We start from the raw sequence: 16,013 nt of genomic DNA, 5'->3' as shown, positions 1-16,013 counted from the left end.
TTAATATATATAAAATAGATAATATTTACTGATAAACATCAGTAGCCAGTTACTGGTCGGTAGCCAGTCGTAAAGAGTGTATTGATATATGTATATACCTTTGCGGTTATCAGTGCGTTAATGAAGCACGAAAGTTTCGTGAATCTTCCGCTAGCCTCATCGCACTGCTGTTGTTGTGTATGTACGTAGTTCAGCGCGAACTTCACGCCACGGTAGCGAATGTGTTAATTATTATTCTGAATTCTATATACTGCAACCAGAACGTCCTCGCTTCATGGTTGATTTTGGAAGTATGTACATTTGCAATCAAATTAGGTTTCCCTAGGGAAAATGGCGATATAGGGGAAACAGAAATTCTTAATCTTGACGATATTAACATTAAAAGTAATTTAAAAAGAAAATAATATGATTTGTAATTATCAAATATTATAAAATTTATCATATAAGTGATAAGTATGACTAATAAGTAAATTTCAATTCAAATTTTTCAAGTTTATACCAAGTGGTGGAAAACCATAGACCGCTATATAAGGGGCCTTCTCCCCTACATCGTCTTTCCTCTTTGAGTCACCTAAAGGGAGAGGCAGGAATACGAAGAGGGTAGGCCTACGGCAGGGGGTAAGAATTTCAAAATCCCGGACCCGAGAAAGCCTATATAAGCCTGTATAGGGGAACTTGGGAACCGGGAAAACTGGGGGGAGATAGACTCCTATACATATATGTACATATATGGAACATCTTTCGCTACATTATCACTTTCCCCAAAAATGCCCATCGGGAAGGCGAGAATTCCAGACCATTTTACCTGGCGAAGTCTGATTTGGTCGCAAGTGTACACCTGGTACAAATAAGGTGTACGATCGAAACTCTTCAACATGAACAGTTCCAATACTTTTCTTTGAATAAAAATCTTTGGAAAATTAGAAGTTAGATCTTGCTTCGTCCAAGGTTCGAACAAGAGTGTTCGTTCTCTCGATGTTAGCTCTTTTAAATCCTCTTCCCCCTTTGATTTTAGATCTTTAGTTTACTAAACACTTGAGAGCGATAAGGGTGACGATTTGGGAAAGGACCGTAATTACCGAACGTTTCGAAAGGATGTTTAGAATCTGTCGACACCGGTTTGATAAATAATCAAATCGAGATTAGTAAAGTGGTAAAATAAGAGTTTATTTGTGAATGCAAGGGAAAAAGCCCGAAGGCGTAAAAAACCCTTGAAGATGTTTGAATATAAAGGAAAAAAGCCCGAAGGCGTAAAAAACCCTTGAAGATTGATTTGTGTGTGTGAGTGTGTAATATGGTTGATATAGTGTATACAAACGTTCGACGTTTTTGGTTGCCGGCGGGACCTTGGGTTTGTGTTCAGGGTAAGGCCTCGTGCACATTATGTGAGTTCTGTTGGCGTGACGAGGTCTCGGGTCTGTGGACCGGGTAAGGCCTCGTGCGTATTGCGTTTTTCAATAGAAAATTGATGTAATCGCGGAAAAGCATTCGACTTCATGGTAGAAAACTAATCGCGGAAAAGCATTCGACTTCATGGTAGAAAACTAATCGCGGCAAAGCACTACTAAAATTCTGACTACGTGATAGAAAGATGAAAAACTGTTCGACCGATCACGACCGTGGTCCGTTGACGACTGTTTTATTGAGGCAGGACGACGCCTCTTATTCCCAAGTGCTTCAACGTTATCTTTTTTCTCAGAACGAAATTTTGGTTAGCCCATAGCGGGCACGTTTTATAAACACTGATTATTGAAAGTTTTAGACGGCACGTTTTCTAAATATTTAGTATTGGACGCTCCGACATAAGGGAATTATTCCCCCCACGGGAGTTTCCTGACCTGTGTATACATCCGTGGGTATAATTATTCTGTCTTAACATATTATTTTGATTTCTGTAAACTATGCAGAATGATCCTCTCACAGCCGAATACAAAGGAACACTGGCGACAATGAACCCCTTGACCGCACCATAAAGAGGTCCGCATTGTCACGTACCAGCGGGGACCTACTCGGGCCGAAACAGCTCTGTGTGTACGCGGATCTCTTTATGGTGCGGTCAAGAGGTTCATTATGGCCAGTTCCTTTGTGTCTGGCTGCGAGAGAATCACCCTGTATAGTACACCTATATGATGAATTCTCCTCTTTTTCAATTTCCATGGCAAATTGAATGTTAGAAAATTGTTGGTTGAACGGACCAAATCGTTCTTAATCGCGCAATAAACTTCTTCATAGAACGCATTATACTGTACACTTTGCAGCATCGGTACTTCTCTATAGGTTCACAACTTTTCATCCCAATGTCTTTGACGAACCAGAGAGGTAACTTAATAATGTTATTTTCCTTTATTATCTGCAACACTTTTGTTAAGTTATTATCATAAATCAATTTACAGTGCTTTTTAATTGGTTGGCTGTAGCATTGATTATGGTCATTAGCCATTATGCAAATTTGGTTATACGAATTTCTGATACGTGTAGTATGCATTGAAGTTGTATTTTCTCATTTGAATTTTCATTATAACTAATCATTTTCTACAGCCTCCTTCATTATTTCCGGTAATTTATGTATATATCTTTTTTGCTCAAGTAATACATATGCGTTTTACATTTATCTTGCAATAATTTCTATCTTAATATGATTTATATGTATTCAATTTGCATCTTTGTTCATACTATACATTTTCCTTTATGTAACTCGGGTGGGTTGCGACATTTAACTAGTTTTGCTAGTGCTTAATTATCGTGTTTATAAAGTAATTGCACGGGAAAGTTACATTACGTTATTGGTCAATATACAATATACATATAAGCTCCATTTGGTAGAGTATAACCCGGAATTATATGATAAATAGAATCATGTTGTGGAATATGGAATAATTCGGAGTTCAAGTGGTATTGACATTACCAAATTAACGAGGCAGTTGCATAAACTTTGCGGCAGTAATTAGTGTGTCTAGAATCGATTACGTTTCTCGCCTCACGCTCTAAATGTAGTCCCTTCGAAAACAATCCTGGCATGTCAATAACATTTCTGACTTTTGATTCATTGTATTTTACACTGCTTTCAATAGTAAATCGAATTTTTCAAATTTTCTAATATTTAAAAAAATATATTTATATTTCATTTTTTGAATTTTTTTACCACACCTTTTGCTAACTAATGTAGAGACGCCTTTTTATTGTTTAGTTCTAAAATTGTTAACTTATCAACTTTTACATACAATAGACTCTCGTTATATTGCCACCTGAGTGATTTGACCTTCACATGGTACTTTTCAAGTACCGTTCTTATACTATCATATCTTACGAAGATAATACACTTCTACTTCCCCCCTCCCATGGAAGCTTGAAAGATTTTCCACTTCTAAAACCTCGTCTGTGGCAATTTGACAAGAGTCTACTGCAGGTGCCGGCAACCTGTTTTGGCTGCGGGTCAAAATCTTCCAAAATGTAAGTATTAAGAAGACGTTTCAGGTCAATGGTATTTTCATTTTAAAACAGTCTTTTTTGGTAAATAAATCTAATAATTGGCTTTATTTAATTAGCGGGTAATTTCCGCACAATACAACCTAGTGCATTCGACTCCGCTAGCCGAGGTTTATCAATTGACACCACTCCCGTCCCAATCGAAACATTGGTCCATACGGAAGGGTAGTCTTTTAGGAACTCAAGTGGGTCACTTGAAATTATCAAATGGGTCACCCGGTGACCCGCAGGTCATAGGTCGCCGACGCCTGGTCTACTATATTATTATCTGTCTCTCTTCTCTCAATTTCAGCTTCTTTTACAAAGGACGTAGTCCAGTGTTTCCCAACGTGGGGCCCACGCTCCACAAGGGGCAATTTAATTGTTAAGCGGGGCAATTCGAAAATGGACTCGTCCAGAGTTTAAATTAACCGTATGGCGACTCTCGGTCGCTACTCGAGCTGAGTAAACGTCCATAATTACTAACAATTAAAATAATATAAAAAAATCTTTCATTAAAATTATTTCCTACTTGAATTTTGGTTCTCCATTATATATTTTGAAAATATACTTACTGTGTTTCCTCAATAATTTTCTAATGATTTCTTTGTGAAACCTATCATTTAAGTTTTTTCAGTGAACAATTCAAGTTTTGAATATTAAAAATTATGTTTACGTTACATAGGGGGTATAAGAATTTTATAAAAGCTTCAGTGGGGCATGGCACAAAAAAGGTTGGGAAACACTGGCGTAGTCTATGTACATTGAGCACCTATGTACACTCGTACGCAAATCAAGCTTCCCGAGGAAAAATGGTGATATCCTGGACTCTCGTCCTTCCCTATAGGCATTTCTGGAGAAAATGACAGCGTAGTGAAGGGGCCTATGCGTCATGCGCACTCGGAATGGTCAGTGTGTCTCGTCTCGTCGGATGGATTATAATCGCGAGTAATCGTGAATAATCACGATTTTAATTTTAAATTTAATTTTTTTCAGTGATCTGTTACGTCCCGACTAAGAAAAATTCCATTGTCTTCAATTTCAAAATTACGAAAGCGTCAGCAATCAGGAAGTTGGTTCATTGACTGACCTCCTTAGAGTCACAAGCGTCAACAAATTCTCTCTTCTTCTCGAAACGCTGCGTCGAAAATATGTAGCAATGATAGACATTCCAACAGGTCAATATACTAATGAACTCTTTCCTCTAAACCATGCGAAATCAGCATTTTCGACTCTAATAAAAAACCCGATTACGGACAATAGAGACACAGTCGGCCATACAGTCGCGAGGTGCGCGGTCTCTCTGTCCGAGGAACGTTTAGTATTGCGAAATACGTCGAGCAGAGTTTCGTGAAAATCAACTGTCACACGAAAAGACTCAGTTCACTCGTTAAATAAAGACTCAAGTTTTCGAACCATCTACAATAAAAAAAACTCTTAGTGTAAGGCCATAGTTTCACTCATCAAGAACATTGTCCAACATCCGTACGTCGAGAGGAAGAGAGAGAGAAGGGAGCAACTCAACAAATTAACCGTTTACCGTTTCTGTACATCTAAACATCCGGTGAGTCCAATCAAGATCAGGATTCTCTGTCCTCAGCAATTAAAGGAATCATAATATCTTTGAATACGCGTTATATTTTCATACTTGTGTACCAATCAGATTTTTGTAACAATTCATTCTTTTATCAAAATATATAATAGTTATTTATTCAAAATTTGATCATAATTTAGTGCGTACTTTTCCAACCTTGTATCCAGCGAGCGAAAGGCTTGTATAAACCTAGACCGAATCCGAATCCTATATTATCTTTCCTTCACAAAGAAGGTGTTTAAGCGTTGCGTCGGATCATAACATACCGCAGAGTAGTCACCTACCACTACGCCTGTTCCGCACGTAACAGATCCAATTTATCGAATACAGCAGCGTATCGTTTTTGAATTTACTTTATTTGTTTCATTTTTAATTGCTATGTTATATTTATTTCCAAAAAAACTAGAATTTGTTCCCTGGCTGAGATTACTGATTTGAAATTGGAATATTACGATTCATGACTAATTGGTCAATTTGTCGATTAATTAAAAATGTGAACACTGTTCCAACCAGATATTTTTTGCAGTAACCAGCAGTTGGTAATTTCAAATTTATATTAAATAGAAAGATAAAAGTACTAAATAAATAAATACTAAGTTGTTTGGAAAGTCTTTAAATAAAATAGCTTTCATAATATATATATGGATATTTGTATTTTTATTTCTATGTATAAAATACACAAATTTATATTCTAATCTTTAACAAATAATTCACAATCAATGTTGCATTATTCCGGTATGCAGCCTAATTGGTTAGTAATATATGGTAGCTACATTAGCGTAACTAACAATAAGTATGAGCCAGAATAGACCTGGTCCCCTCATCATTTTAAATCATTAAGATTTCAAAGTTCCAGATTTCTGAAATTTTTTAATAAAATTCCAAATTTCCAAAATGCTAGAATTTCAGATTTAGAAAATTTCAAAATTTCTATGGGACCCGCTCATCCTAGAAAAAATCTGAAATTTTAAATCTTCAAGATTATAAAGTTCCGGATTTCTAAAATTTTTTAATAAAATTCCAGATTTCCAAAATGTTAGAATATCAAATTTACAAAATTTACAAATTTCTATGGAACCCGCTCACCCCAGAAAAAATCTTAGTTACGCCAATTGGTAGCTGGTATTATTAGTAACCTAATAAGATTCCATGTTTTAAATGCAAAAAATGTGATGTTGAATTTTTCTTTACTACAATAAACAGTCCCATTCAACCCTTAGACGGCGGACCATGAAGAGAACCCCAATTTATTATTTTCATTTCCTAAATCTTACACTGTTTCTTGAAAGATTATACTTCTAACATGCGCAACTCTTTTGTTTAAAAATTATACATTTAACTTTAGGTTAATATCCTTGTATGTGTGTTTTGTAAATTTAGGCCACGATTGACCTAGACTCTGCAGGTCAAGTGTTAAGGACATAAAATCTAACATAAACATGAAGGTGAAAATGTGATAAAATAGCAACAAAAACTGCAATATCATTTTGAATTTAGAAACTCTCAAAATTAGAAAAAAGACTAACAATAAAATGGTTCAGATTGTAAATGGAACATAATCTTATACATTTAAATCAATTACAAAAATGACAATTTTATATACATTTCTGCAATTTAAAATTTCTTTCGTTTATATATTGTTAGTGATATTTTGTGACTGTTAAGGGCAAATACTTTCCTTAAAAGGTCATCATTTCCTTAAAAGAGTTTTAGAATTCAGACAACAAAGGTTTTATCGCCAACAAACACGTAAAAAACGAGTGTCCTTTCTATCAAAGAATTCAGGTCTCGTAACCTTTTTCTGATTTCAGCCATTCCAAATGAGCGTAGACATTCGTTCCGCATGGATTTCAAGAGGTACGAATAAGAGGAGAAGAAACTAAAGTACGATGAAGGGACAGGGGAAGAGGTGAGGTGGGAAAAGGTGAATACAAGGCGATTCGCCATGGATATCGTGAAAGCTGGGGGAGAAACTCGAAACCCCTGCGTTGCTTATTTCTTTTTGGCCCATGCAGCTACGTGGATTGCATCCACATTGCTGGAATATCCTATCTTAAGAGATCCCCGGTTCCCTCATATTTATGTCGTTAGGAATTTCTTGCGTACAGGTGCGAGAATCGGCAACGGTAAAACTTTGTCGAAATCGATTGAAACTCATCGCCATTCGTCTAAATTAATCTGTCTACTGGACTATCGTCAAATTCAATTGGACGAACATCAATTCTGATGCGCTTATTAAACATTTACTGACGAATAAATTTTGAAATGATAAAAAAAGGAGAATGATTACTAACGTACTTTTTATTTATAAAATTCTCAACAATATTATTGATTGTGATAAAATAGTGTCTTTGATTAACCCTTGAACAGTCGTGACCTAAACTTATAAAACGTATACAAGGGTATTAACCTAAAATTAAATGTATAATTTCTTTAACGAAAGGGTGTTATAAATTGGAAGAATAATTTTTAAGAGAGCAGTATAAAATTTAGAAAATGAGAATAATGTGAAATACAGAATTAAGTTAATCCTTAGTTGGTATCGTCGGGTTTCTGATGACCTGCAACTGTTCTGTTATTGATTCTGTGGTCGTTAATATTTCTAGTTTCATTATTGTCATAATTAAGAATATAATAGAAAATTAATTTCGAATCACTTTTTCTTTCACCAAAGTGCCACCATACCAACTAAGGATAAAATTGTGGCTTTCTTCGTCGTTCGCCACCCGAAAGTTCATCATTTCATAAATTTCTATTATTGCACCTGTCGTTTTTATTCAAATAACATATTGCAGTACCTTAAAATGCCACGTGACCTTCAAATAACTTTAATAAATTTAATAATTGCGACAATAGCAATATCTGGCGGAGCTTAAACTTGTTAATTAATCATTAAATTGACACTAATAAGTTTAAGATTATTTGTATTCTCAGACATGTATTAATAGTAACGCAACTAATGGGGTCAAAAGGGTTAACTGATTAAGAAATTCAGAAGCCATTTTTCTAACAAATACCAGGATATTTTCAAATATTTCAGAAAATGGGATCTGAAATAAGCAAAAATGAAAATTATGTTTAATATTATCATGATGCTAATAAAGTATAAACAAAAATTTCTTTCAAAAATTATGTTTGCGCGCATTACTGCGAAACATTATGTTCTATCCTTTTATTTCGGACAGTCAATCTTCTATGATAGCACTTGATGTTTCGATCGCAGGTTCCCCTTGCCTTTGAACCGTCGATCACACATTTATCCAAGCTATTCGTCCTTGGCCTCCATAAAAAAGGAGAAAGAACGCACCCACTCGAGATCCCTAGAACAACCTCTTATCGAGTGGCTTTCGGGCCATTTTCGAACCAAGGAACCTTTGCGACTTCGCATCGACGGGTGTTTTCATTGCCATTCCAGTGCCAAGGGTTCAGGGCTAAAACGTACAAGAAACAACTTTGCAAACGGAAGGAAATTGTTCTTGGATTTCGTAGCTTAAAGCTGACCAACGCGAACGATATACAGGGAGTCTCAAAAGTACTCGTCCAATCTTTAAGATAGAATAACTTTTTAAAAATTTAACCAAATTATTTGAATCTTTTCAAAAAGATAAAAGAATTAAAATGACCAATTCTGGAAGTGTGAAAAAAATAACGAAAATCATTTTGCACAATTTTCTTTTTATTTGATTGCGAGCTTATATTTAAAGAAATTTTTGAAATATACTTTTTATGGATCTTTAATACGTCGTGATACAAAAATTTTTTGATTACTTTGCTTGTCATAAATGTTAGTCTTTTATTTATATTAAATGGGATGAGGTATTTTCATAAATAATATTCGTAATCAAAGCAATCACAGTGTTTCACGTATAATTGTCAATTTTTATTTACGTTAGACTTGGAAAAAGCTTTCAATTCGTACAGGCGTAAATTTTGTGGTAAAACTCGTACATCGAATATATTCACGGAGCTGTGAATTTGTACGCTATTGTTATAAACCATGAGAAATACCGTAAAAATCGTAGCAACCGCCCAGATGAACCTTCTGTATAACTCCATATTTTTTGTCTTTATCATGAGCGGAATTACGAAGCGTTCAAATCAAAGTTGCACGGTAACGAAACGCTGCAGTTATTTTGAATATACATTCTACATATAAATTTACTATATGTTAAGAGTTATTTGTACGACCTTATATCAGTATTTCATATTTACTTATTTATTCTAAAAACCAGAAATATTTAATTCTGTTATGTTCAACATTGGAAAAAATTAATAATAAATCTTGAAAAATAGTTTAAATTCAGGATTCAAATATTTTTAGAAAATCTTATTTCGTTCAGTGGTTATACGTATTATGAGACGATATTGTTTAATATTTACAATCATTATCAAATTCAATGTAAATATTGGCTAACCTGGACCTGCTTTTATGGCAGGCCACGTCCTTTAAAAATCTAGAAACTTTTAAATTTTGAAAATCTGAAATTCTGGAATTTTTAGGATCTGGAATTTTAGAATTTAAAATGTCTAAAATTTTGGGATTTTGGAATTCTAAAATTTTGAAATTCTCATATTTTGAAATTTTAGAAATTATAAAATTTTCCATTTGTGTTTTAGTGAATACCATAACTGTTTTCTATTTTTAATTTTTATTTATTATTTTATAACAACGAAATATTTCTATTATAATTTAAAAAACATAGTTCCTATTTGAGTTCAATTATCTTATATTATCTTATTTTAGTTTAAGTTAGTTTATAGATAGTGTTCGGTTTACTCGCATTTAGCGCTTACTTTTGTTTTCATTGTGATTTTATAATGTGATACAATTGTTTTGTAAGGTTGGGGAACGCTCCGTAAAAGCACCACGTGATCCCGACAGGGGAACGTTAAATAAATAATAATAAATAATAATATCATCTAAAAAGCTCTTTTTTATTAAATTCAAACAATGTTTAAATTATATCTCTAATTTAATAATTTGTAAAATTGTTAAATCTAATCTAATTTAACTAATAATTTCTTTTCAAAGGTATATACTCTAAAATATCAACAAATCTTTCGATAGCATAACAAAATCTGTTCTCAGAAGTTAAGTCACAACGAACTGTAAGAAAAAGGAAAAGAACTCATTGGAAATGAACACCCAAGTGTACTAACGAACTTCATAAAAACACTGGAGACTTGAAACTTTTTTCTAATTACACCTACCTTTATTTCTTTATCCAACTTCTAACCCTACTAGAAATTATTTTAAAAGTTTATCGTGCAAATACCGAAGAACAATCTGAATTTCAATTCTAATTGACCTATCAAATAAAACAAAAACCTGTCCTATATTCCTATACAACGTGTCCCAGTGTTAATGGCACAACTGTGAAGGGGATGAAAATAAGTCGAAAATATGGAATAAATTTTTTTTATTTGAAACTTTGCTTTTGAAAAAATCAGCTGTGAATTTTCTTCGAGTAGGTACGCAAGCACTTCACTATGTCATGATTGAACGAATTTCGATATAAATCATAATCGTAAATCATGTCGTAAGCTTGCATATAATTTTTAAAGTTTACTTTATTAATGCAGAAATTGTTGAAAATCTTGACCACCTTACTGCATTCACAACTGTGCTCTCCAAATTCAATTTTTATGCACGGTTTCCAACGCATTTGCTGTTTTATAAAATCATGTTAATATGCTTCTGATCTGACAAAGTAAATAACGACACGATGCAGTCAAGTGCTTGCATACTCAATAAAGATTCGCAGTTGATTTTTTAAAAAACAAAGCTTCAAATGAAAAAAATTGATTTCATATCTTTCGACCTATTTTCTCATGCACAATCACCCCTACCAAGATTGTACCATCGATAGTGGGACATCCTGTATATCTTTTTCTATGAAAAGGAAAAAAGAAATAGTTAATTACTGGTGATGTTACTCATGCAGAGATTCATTTCCTCGGGAATAACCGAACAAGTCTGGATTGGCTGTTGGGCAACGGATAGCTGGGAGGGTGAAAATTTTTGGAAAATTGAAATATTTCAGGTCCATCCAGCTAGCTTGCCGAGATTCCAGGAAAACCTAAGCCGAGCACGGAACACGACGGAATATTTGGCTCGCGTATATGCGCTCCGTCGTTGGCGACACAATAGATTTACGTATTCGGGCAAAAGAGGTGGAACAGTGGTACTACGATAGCCGCGGGGAATCAGCAATCTTGGCAACGGACCAACTGTCGCAAATAGGTATACACCACTGTGCTAACAGTAGGGAGGGGCGTGCGATTCTTTTTCCTTCGTTTTTCCGCTTCTTTTTTTTTATGGCTCACCATTTTCGGACACCGCCTACCACACCGCTTACAATTATACGAACGACAGAGAATTTTAATTTTACCATGAAATTTGGGATCGTAGTTTAAGATAGTGCTTCTCGCTACCTTTCTTCGAAATTAATTTTCCTGGTATATGGTAATAATTAGACTGTGGCCTTTTTTTTATATAAATAGACTTTCACGTAAAAGCTGTAGGATATCTACTAAAATCTCATAGTGGTACAAGGAAAACGTTTGATACTTCATATGGTGAAGTGTCTTATACTTTAATCATAATTTTTTAAAGAAATTAACCCTAGAAGTACCAAGTGTGGAGGGAAAGGGGGCATGGGGGAAAAATATATTATTTTTCTCATTTAAACAATTTTCTAAAAAATTATTCATTTTCACTTATGCCTTCAAGATCTGTTCTGAAAAAGTGATTTTAGTTTAATAAAGATATTATTAACCTTTGAACCTAATTATAATCTAAACTTACGAAACATATACAAGGATATTAATTTAAAATTAAATGTATAATTTTTAAACGAAAGAGTTTCATATATTGGAAGAATAGTTTTTAAAAGAACAGTGTAAAATTTAGAAAATGAAAATGATATGAAATAGAAAATTAAATCGAAATTGAGGTTCTATCATCCGAGGGTTAAAAGAAGAAAACGTTAGAAATGAGTTGCTACGTATGAAGCTTGATGTTACTAATTGTAAGACTAACCCTTGGAAGACGAGTGTTGTGCATAATGGCCATTTTGACTCGTAATTAACACGTGATTATATCTCTGAAGGCTGAATTGCGTAGGAAATTTAAAATATATTTTGACGTATTGACTTTTCTTTTTTTTGCATTAGCTCCACTAATACGCTCTTTATATTGTGTATATTTTATTTCTGTAGCTGGGTCAAAACGATCCTGCAATTTATGTGTGCTTATATAATTAAATATCAATTAATATTTATTATCATTATTATTATTATTTGTATTGTTTTTCTATGCATAAGGTAATTGGAAATTGTTCTTTATTCTTAGATGTAATTAAGTGTTATAATTTTTGGAACAATTACTCAAAAATTTGTTAAATTTAAATTCATTAATTAGAAACACAATACTAAACAATGAAACTTATTTTTTAAACTGAATAAGTACCTATATTAATAATTTTTTTTAAATATGATTCTTTTGTGATTAAAAGAAACCGCATCCTTAGAAAGATATAATAACATTTTTTCTAGTAAAGTATCACTACCTGATAATGATCGTGGCACAACTCAAAAAATTTCAAAGGGTATAGCCGGACAAGATGGTTAAAAGTGCACCTAAACCAATAATAGTATCAGTAATATATACTTGTATAAAAGATATAAATCCAGATCCGCGGCTCCTTTAATACAAAATCTGCATTTTTTTTGATTTTTGATTTTTTACAGCTTGTATTTTCAGTTTGAAGATCTGCAAAAATCTGTATGTGTCTCGTAAGTTGAAATATTTGATTTTTTTCAGAAATTTTCATGCTCTAAATTTTCATGGGAGAAATTGAACAAAAATGTGATTTTTTATTTTCGCCTCTTAATCCCCTCCCTGCAAGTCGAGGTACAAAGCTGAAATTTGGCACAGAGTGTATTTTCTTGATAAGCTATTGAATGATTCAACACAAGTCGAATTTATTTTAAGGGCACTTCTGATTACCTTATCTGTCTATACCCTTTGCTTTTATTGCATACAAGGTCAACATTGCATATAAAGTTATGTTTCCATTTTTATCATATAAAACGGCATATTTATAACTGAATCATTTTTTTATGATACCTAATAATAATTAATCAGGCCTGTACTCAGGATTTTCAAAAATGCACATTTTATACAGCCTCTCGTCTAAAGTTTACTTCTTTTTGAGTTGTGACTATCAATGCCAAACAGCGATATGTTTCTAAAGTTTAACCATCTATTTCAGTTAGAGTCCACGATTGCTTTGGGATATATGAGTTCAAATATGAACACACACGGGTGTATACTTTTTAATATATACTGGCTCATCGTAATATATAAGTTCTGTGCAGTTCGTCATGTCCGGATTCAGCCATTACGTGTATCCTATCTGCTGGCATCGATGCCATTTGAAATATGCACCGACCTGGAAGAAGTTCGATCGATTTAAGAGCCGAAGGTGCTTTCCAAATTCTCGTTCAAGCAGTTTCGGCGATCGTGCCATTATGTTGAAACTACTTTCTTGTTTATGACCTTTTCGATATTTGTTTTATCATTCATGTTACGAAAGAGACAATAATGTCAGAAGTTTAACGTATTAACCCTGCTATTCTTCTCGTTTACACTTTCATTTTATGACATCTGAAATAGATTATGATTACAGGCCATTATTTTTCAAATTTTAATATAATTAATCCCTAAGAAATGTAAAATATTAAAGTAAATATAAAATTTCAATTCAGTTGAAAATTAAAATGAAATCTTTAAAAGCATATGTACTGTAAATTAATACCTATCTGTAATAGTGCATTAATCAATAAGTATACAGTCGGTTAATTTTCAAATTTAAACTATCAAATTGATACTTAATTAAAATAATATTAACATTATTCAAAGTTGAAACGTTTTACCATCTTACTAATTCTGAAACACCCATTCTGAAATAGTTATTGCACTTATTGAAGTAGTAAATCTGACATAGATGGCTTGTATAAACTGGAGCTTGAATCATATCAGATTGCAATTACAGCAGGGGGGGGGGGGGGGGGGGGGGGGGGGGTTATCAAGTTATCCTTCTATTAAAAAGTTAAAAGCTTGCTCTTTAATAAATCTTAGAACAATTTCGAAAATTTCGAATAATGTTGTTAGAAATAAATAAAATTGGAAAAGTGGACTTTATACTATCGTGATGCTAATAAGGTATGAAAAACATATGTTGGCCCCCCATCAAGCAATTATGGTTACGCTACAATGTAATTATATCATGTACATTGGAAATAATGAGTTAAATCTATACATTCAAGGCTGCATTGCAATGTATAATATTTATATTCATCAGTTAAAACAGATTTTACCAAACATGTTACATGAACGAAATAAATATACTACACAAATGAAATATACAACATTGGAAATACGTTAAACAAAGGTATATTTTAAACATTTCTCATAACGAAACGAGTTTTATTTTGAATTTCATTTTATCTACCAATTTTTTGAAATTACAGAAATAATATTATCGCATTCATTTTATTATGGGTATACAGGAGATAAAGTATGTATACAGTATAAAGCCTCGTAATTAAAATGAATTATTACTTCACATTTGATGTAAAATGGAAAAATTTTATAGTTAAAAAGTTGAATAGTACAAGGTCTATACTTCGAAAAGATTTTTCGCAAATCTAAGAAATATAAATGCATCTTTTTTAATGGGGGCCCCACTTTCCAGAAGATCCTGTTCTAAGCCTTCAAATTTACTATGTTAAAAAATATTGAATGAAATTTTGTTTATTGCTACCTTTTCTCTTTTCGATTAAATGTAATTTTATTTACAATAAATTTCAATTTTTAAATAAAATTTATCAAATAGCCCTGGGATCCAAAAAGCAAAACCCGGTTCTGGCCACATAAAGTTATTTTGGTACAAATTCATTATTTTTTTTATATTTCCACTTTTAGTTAATCCTAGGTCATTTTCTGCATTTTTAATCTCACGTTTCTCTCACACTTCCATACATTTCTTTGCACTTTGAATGATTTGTACTATGTTTATATGATACATAATACACAAGTGATTTGTATAGAATACTTTTATTTGTATGCATCTTTTATGTACAGTATTCTTATCTACTGCTCTTTAGATTAATGGTATGTTTCCTTTTAGTCTTCTATTCTCATTATTGTTGCAGGTTTCATGTGTTTGATTAAAATGTGTATTTATTCGGTTTTTATGCTTAGCACTAACAATAAGTAATTTTACTTCCCATGTCCATATTTATCGAATACTATAAGATTATATAAAAAAAAAAAAAAAATTATAAACATTAAAATGTTTAACTGTTAAAATATACACTGTTCACCCTGCATTTAGAGCTAATACAGATGATTTAAAGATTCAAAGGATATTAAATAACCTAACAAGGTAATTCCAATTTCTTTGTGCGTTTAATTTTTGCATTTGCAAAAATTCAGTCAGTATTAAAGGTTGTTGATATGTGGCCATGATTTACGAACGTATTAAACTGAATTCGAGATTCCTCGTTTTCCGTTCGCATAAGGAAAAAGCGGATTGCTAACGTGTTTTTGGTAAAAAGTTTACATGTTCCGCTTTCTGACAACTGGGTACATACACGAAAATCCCCTTTCACGTCAAACGAACCTGAATGATGTATACATCTTGCGTCTACTCATGTACGCGACAGCATATGTAAATTTTCGGTTGAAAATGAAATAAAAGGAGGGAGGAAAACAGTACCAAGTACTACGACTACTAAGAAGTTTGGCGGAACAGTGATGGAGTTTTAGAATGCATTCTGAAGGAACGTATTGACAATTAATGATGAAAGTTTGTATCATGAGATAGAAAGTTTGTCATCTAGAGTGAATTAGGGTGGGTAGAAATAGAACTCTAGTTAAAGATAA

The 16,013-nt window shown here is 32.9% G+C and overlaps 1 long non-coding RNA gene across 1 annotated transcript; it reads left to right on the top strand.

Moving 5' to 3' along the window:
• Window positions 1-3,380: 3,380 nt before the first annotated feature.
• LOC114881986 lies at window positions 3,381-9,315 on the top strand. Its single transcript, XR_003790363.2, has 5 exons — window positions 3,381-3,450; window positions 3,546-3,671; window positions 3,779-4,373; window positions 4,462-5,029; window positions 6,871-9,315. It is a non-coding gene; the product is annotated as an uncharacterized LOC114881986 (long non-coding RNA).
• Window positions 9,316-16,013: the final 6,698 nt, after the last annotated feature.

Source organism: Osmia bicornis, chromosome 7 (assembly GCF_907164935.1).
Source record: "Osmia bicornis bicornis chromosome 7, iOsmBic2.1, whole genome shotgun sequence".
NCBI lineage: Eukaryota > Metazoa > Arthropoda > Insecta > Hymenoptera > Megachilidae > Osmia > Osmia bicornis.
The sequence above is the reverse complement of the archived record's forward strand: the minus strand, read 5'-3'. Positions and strand labels throughout refer to the sequence as shown.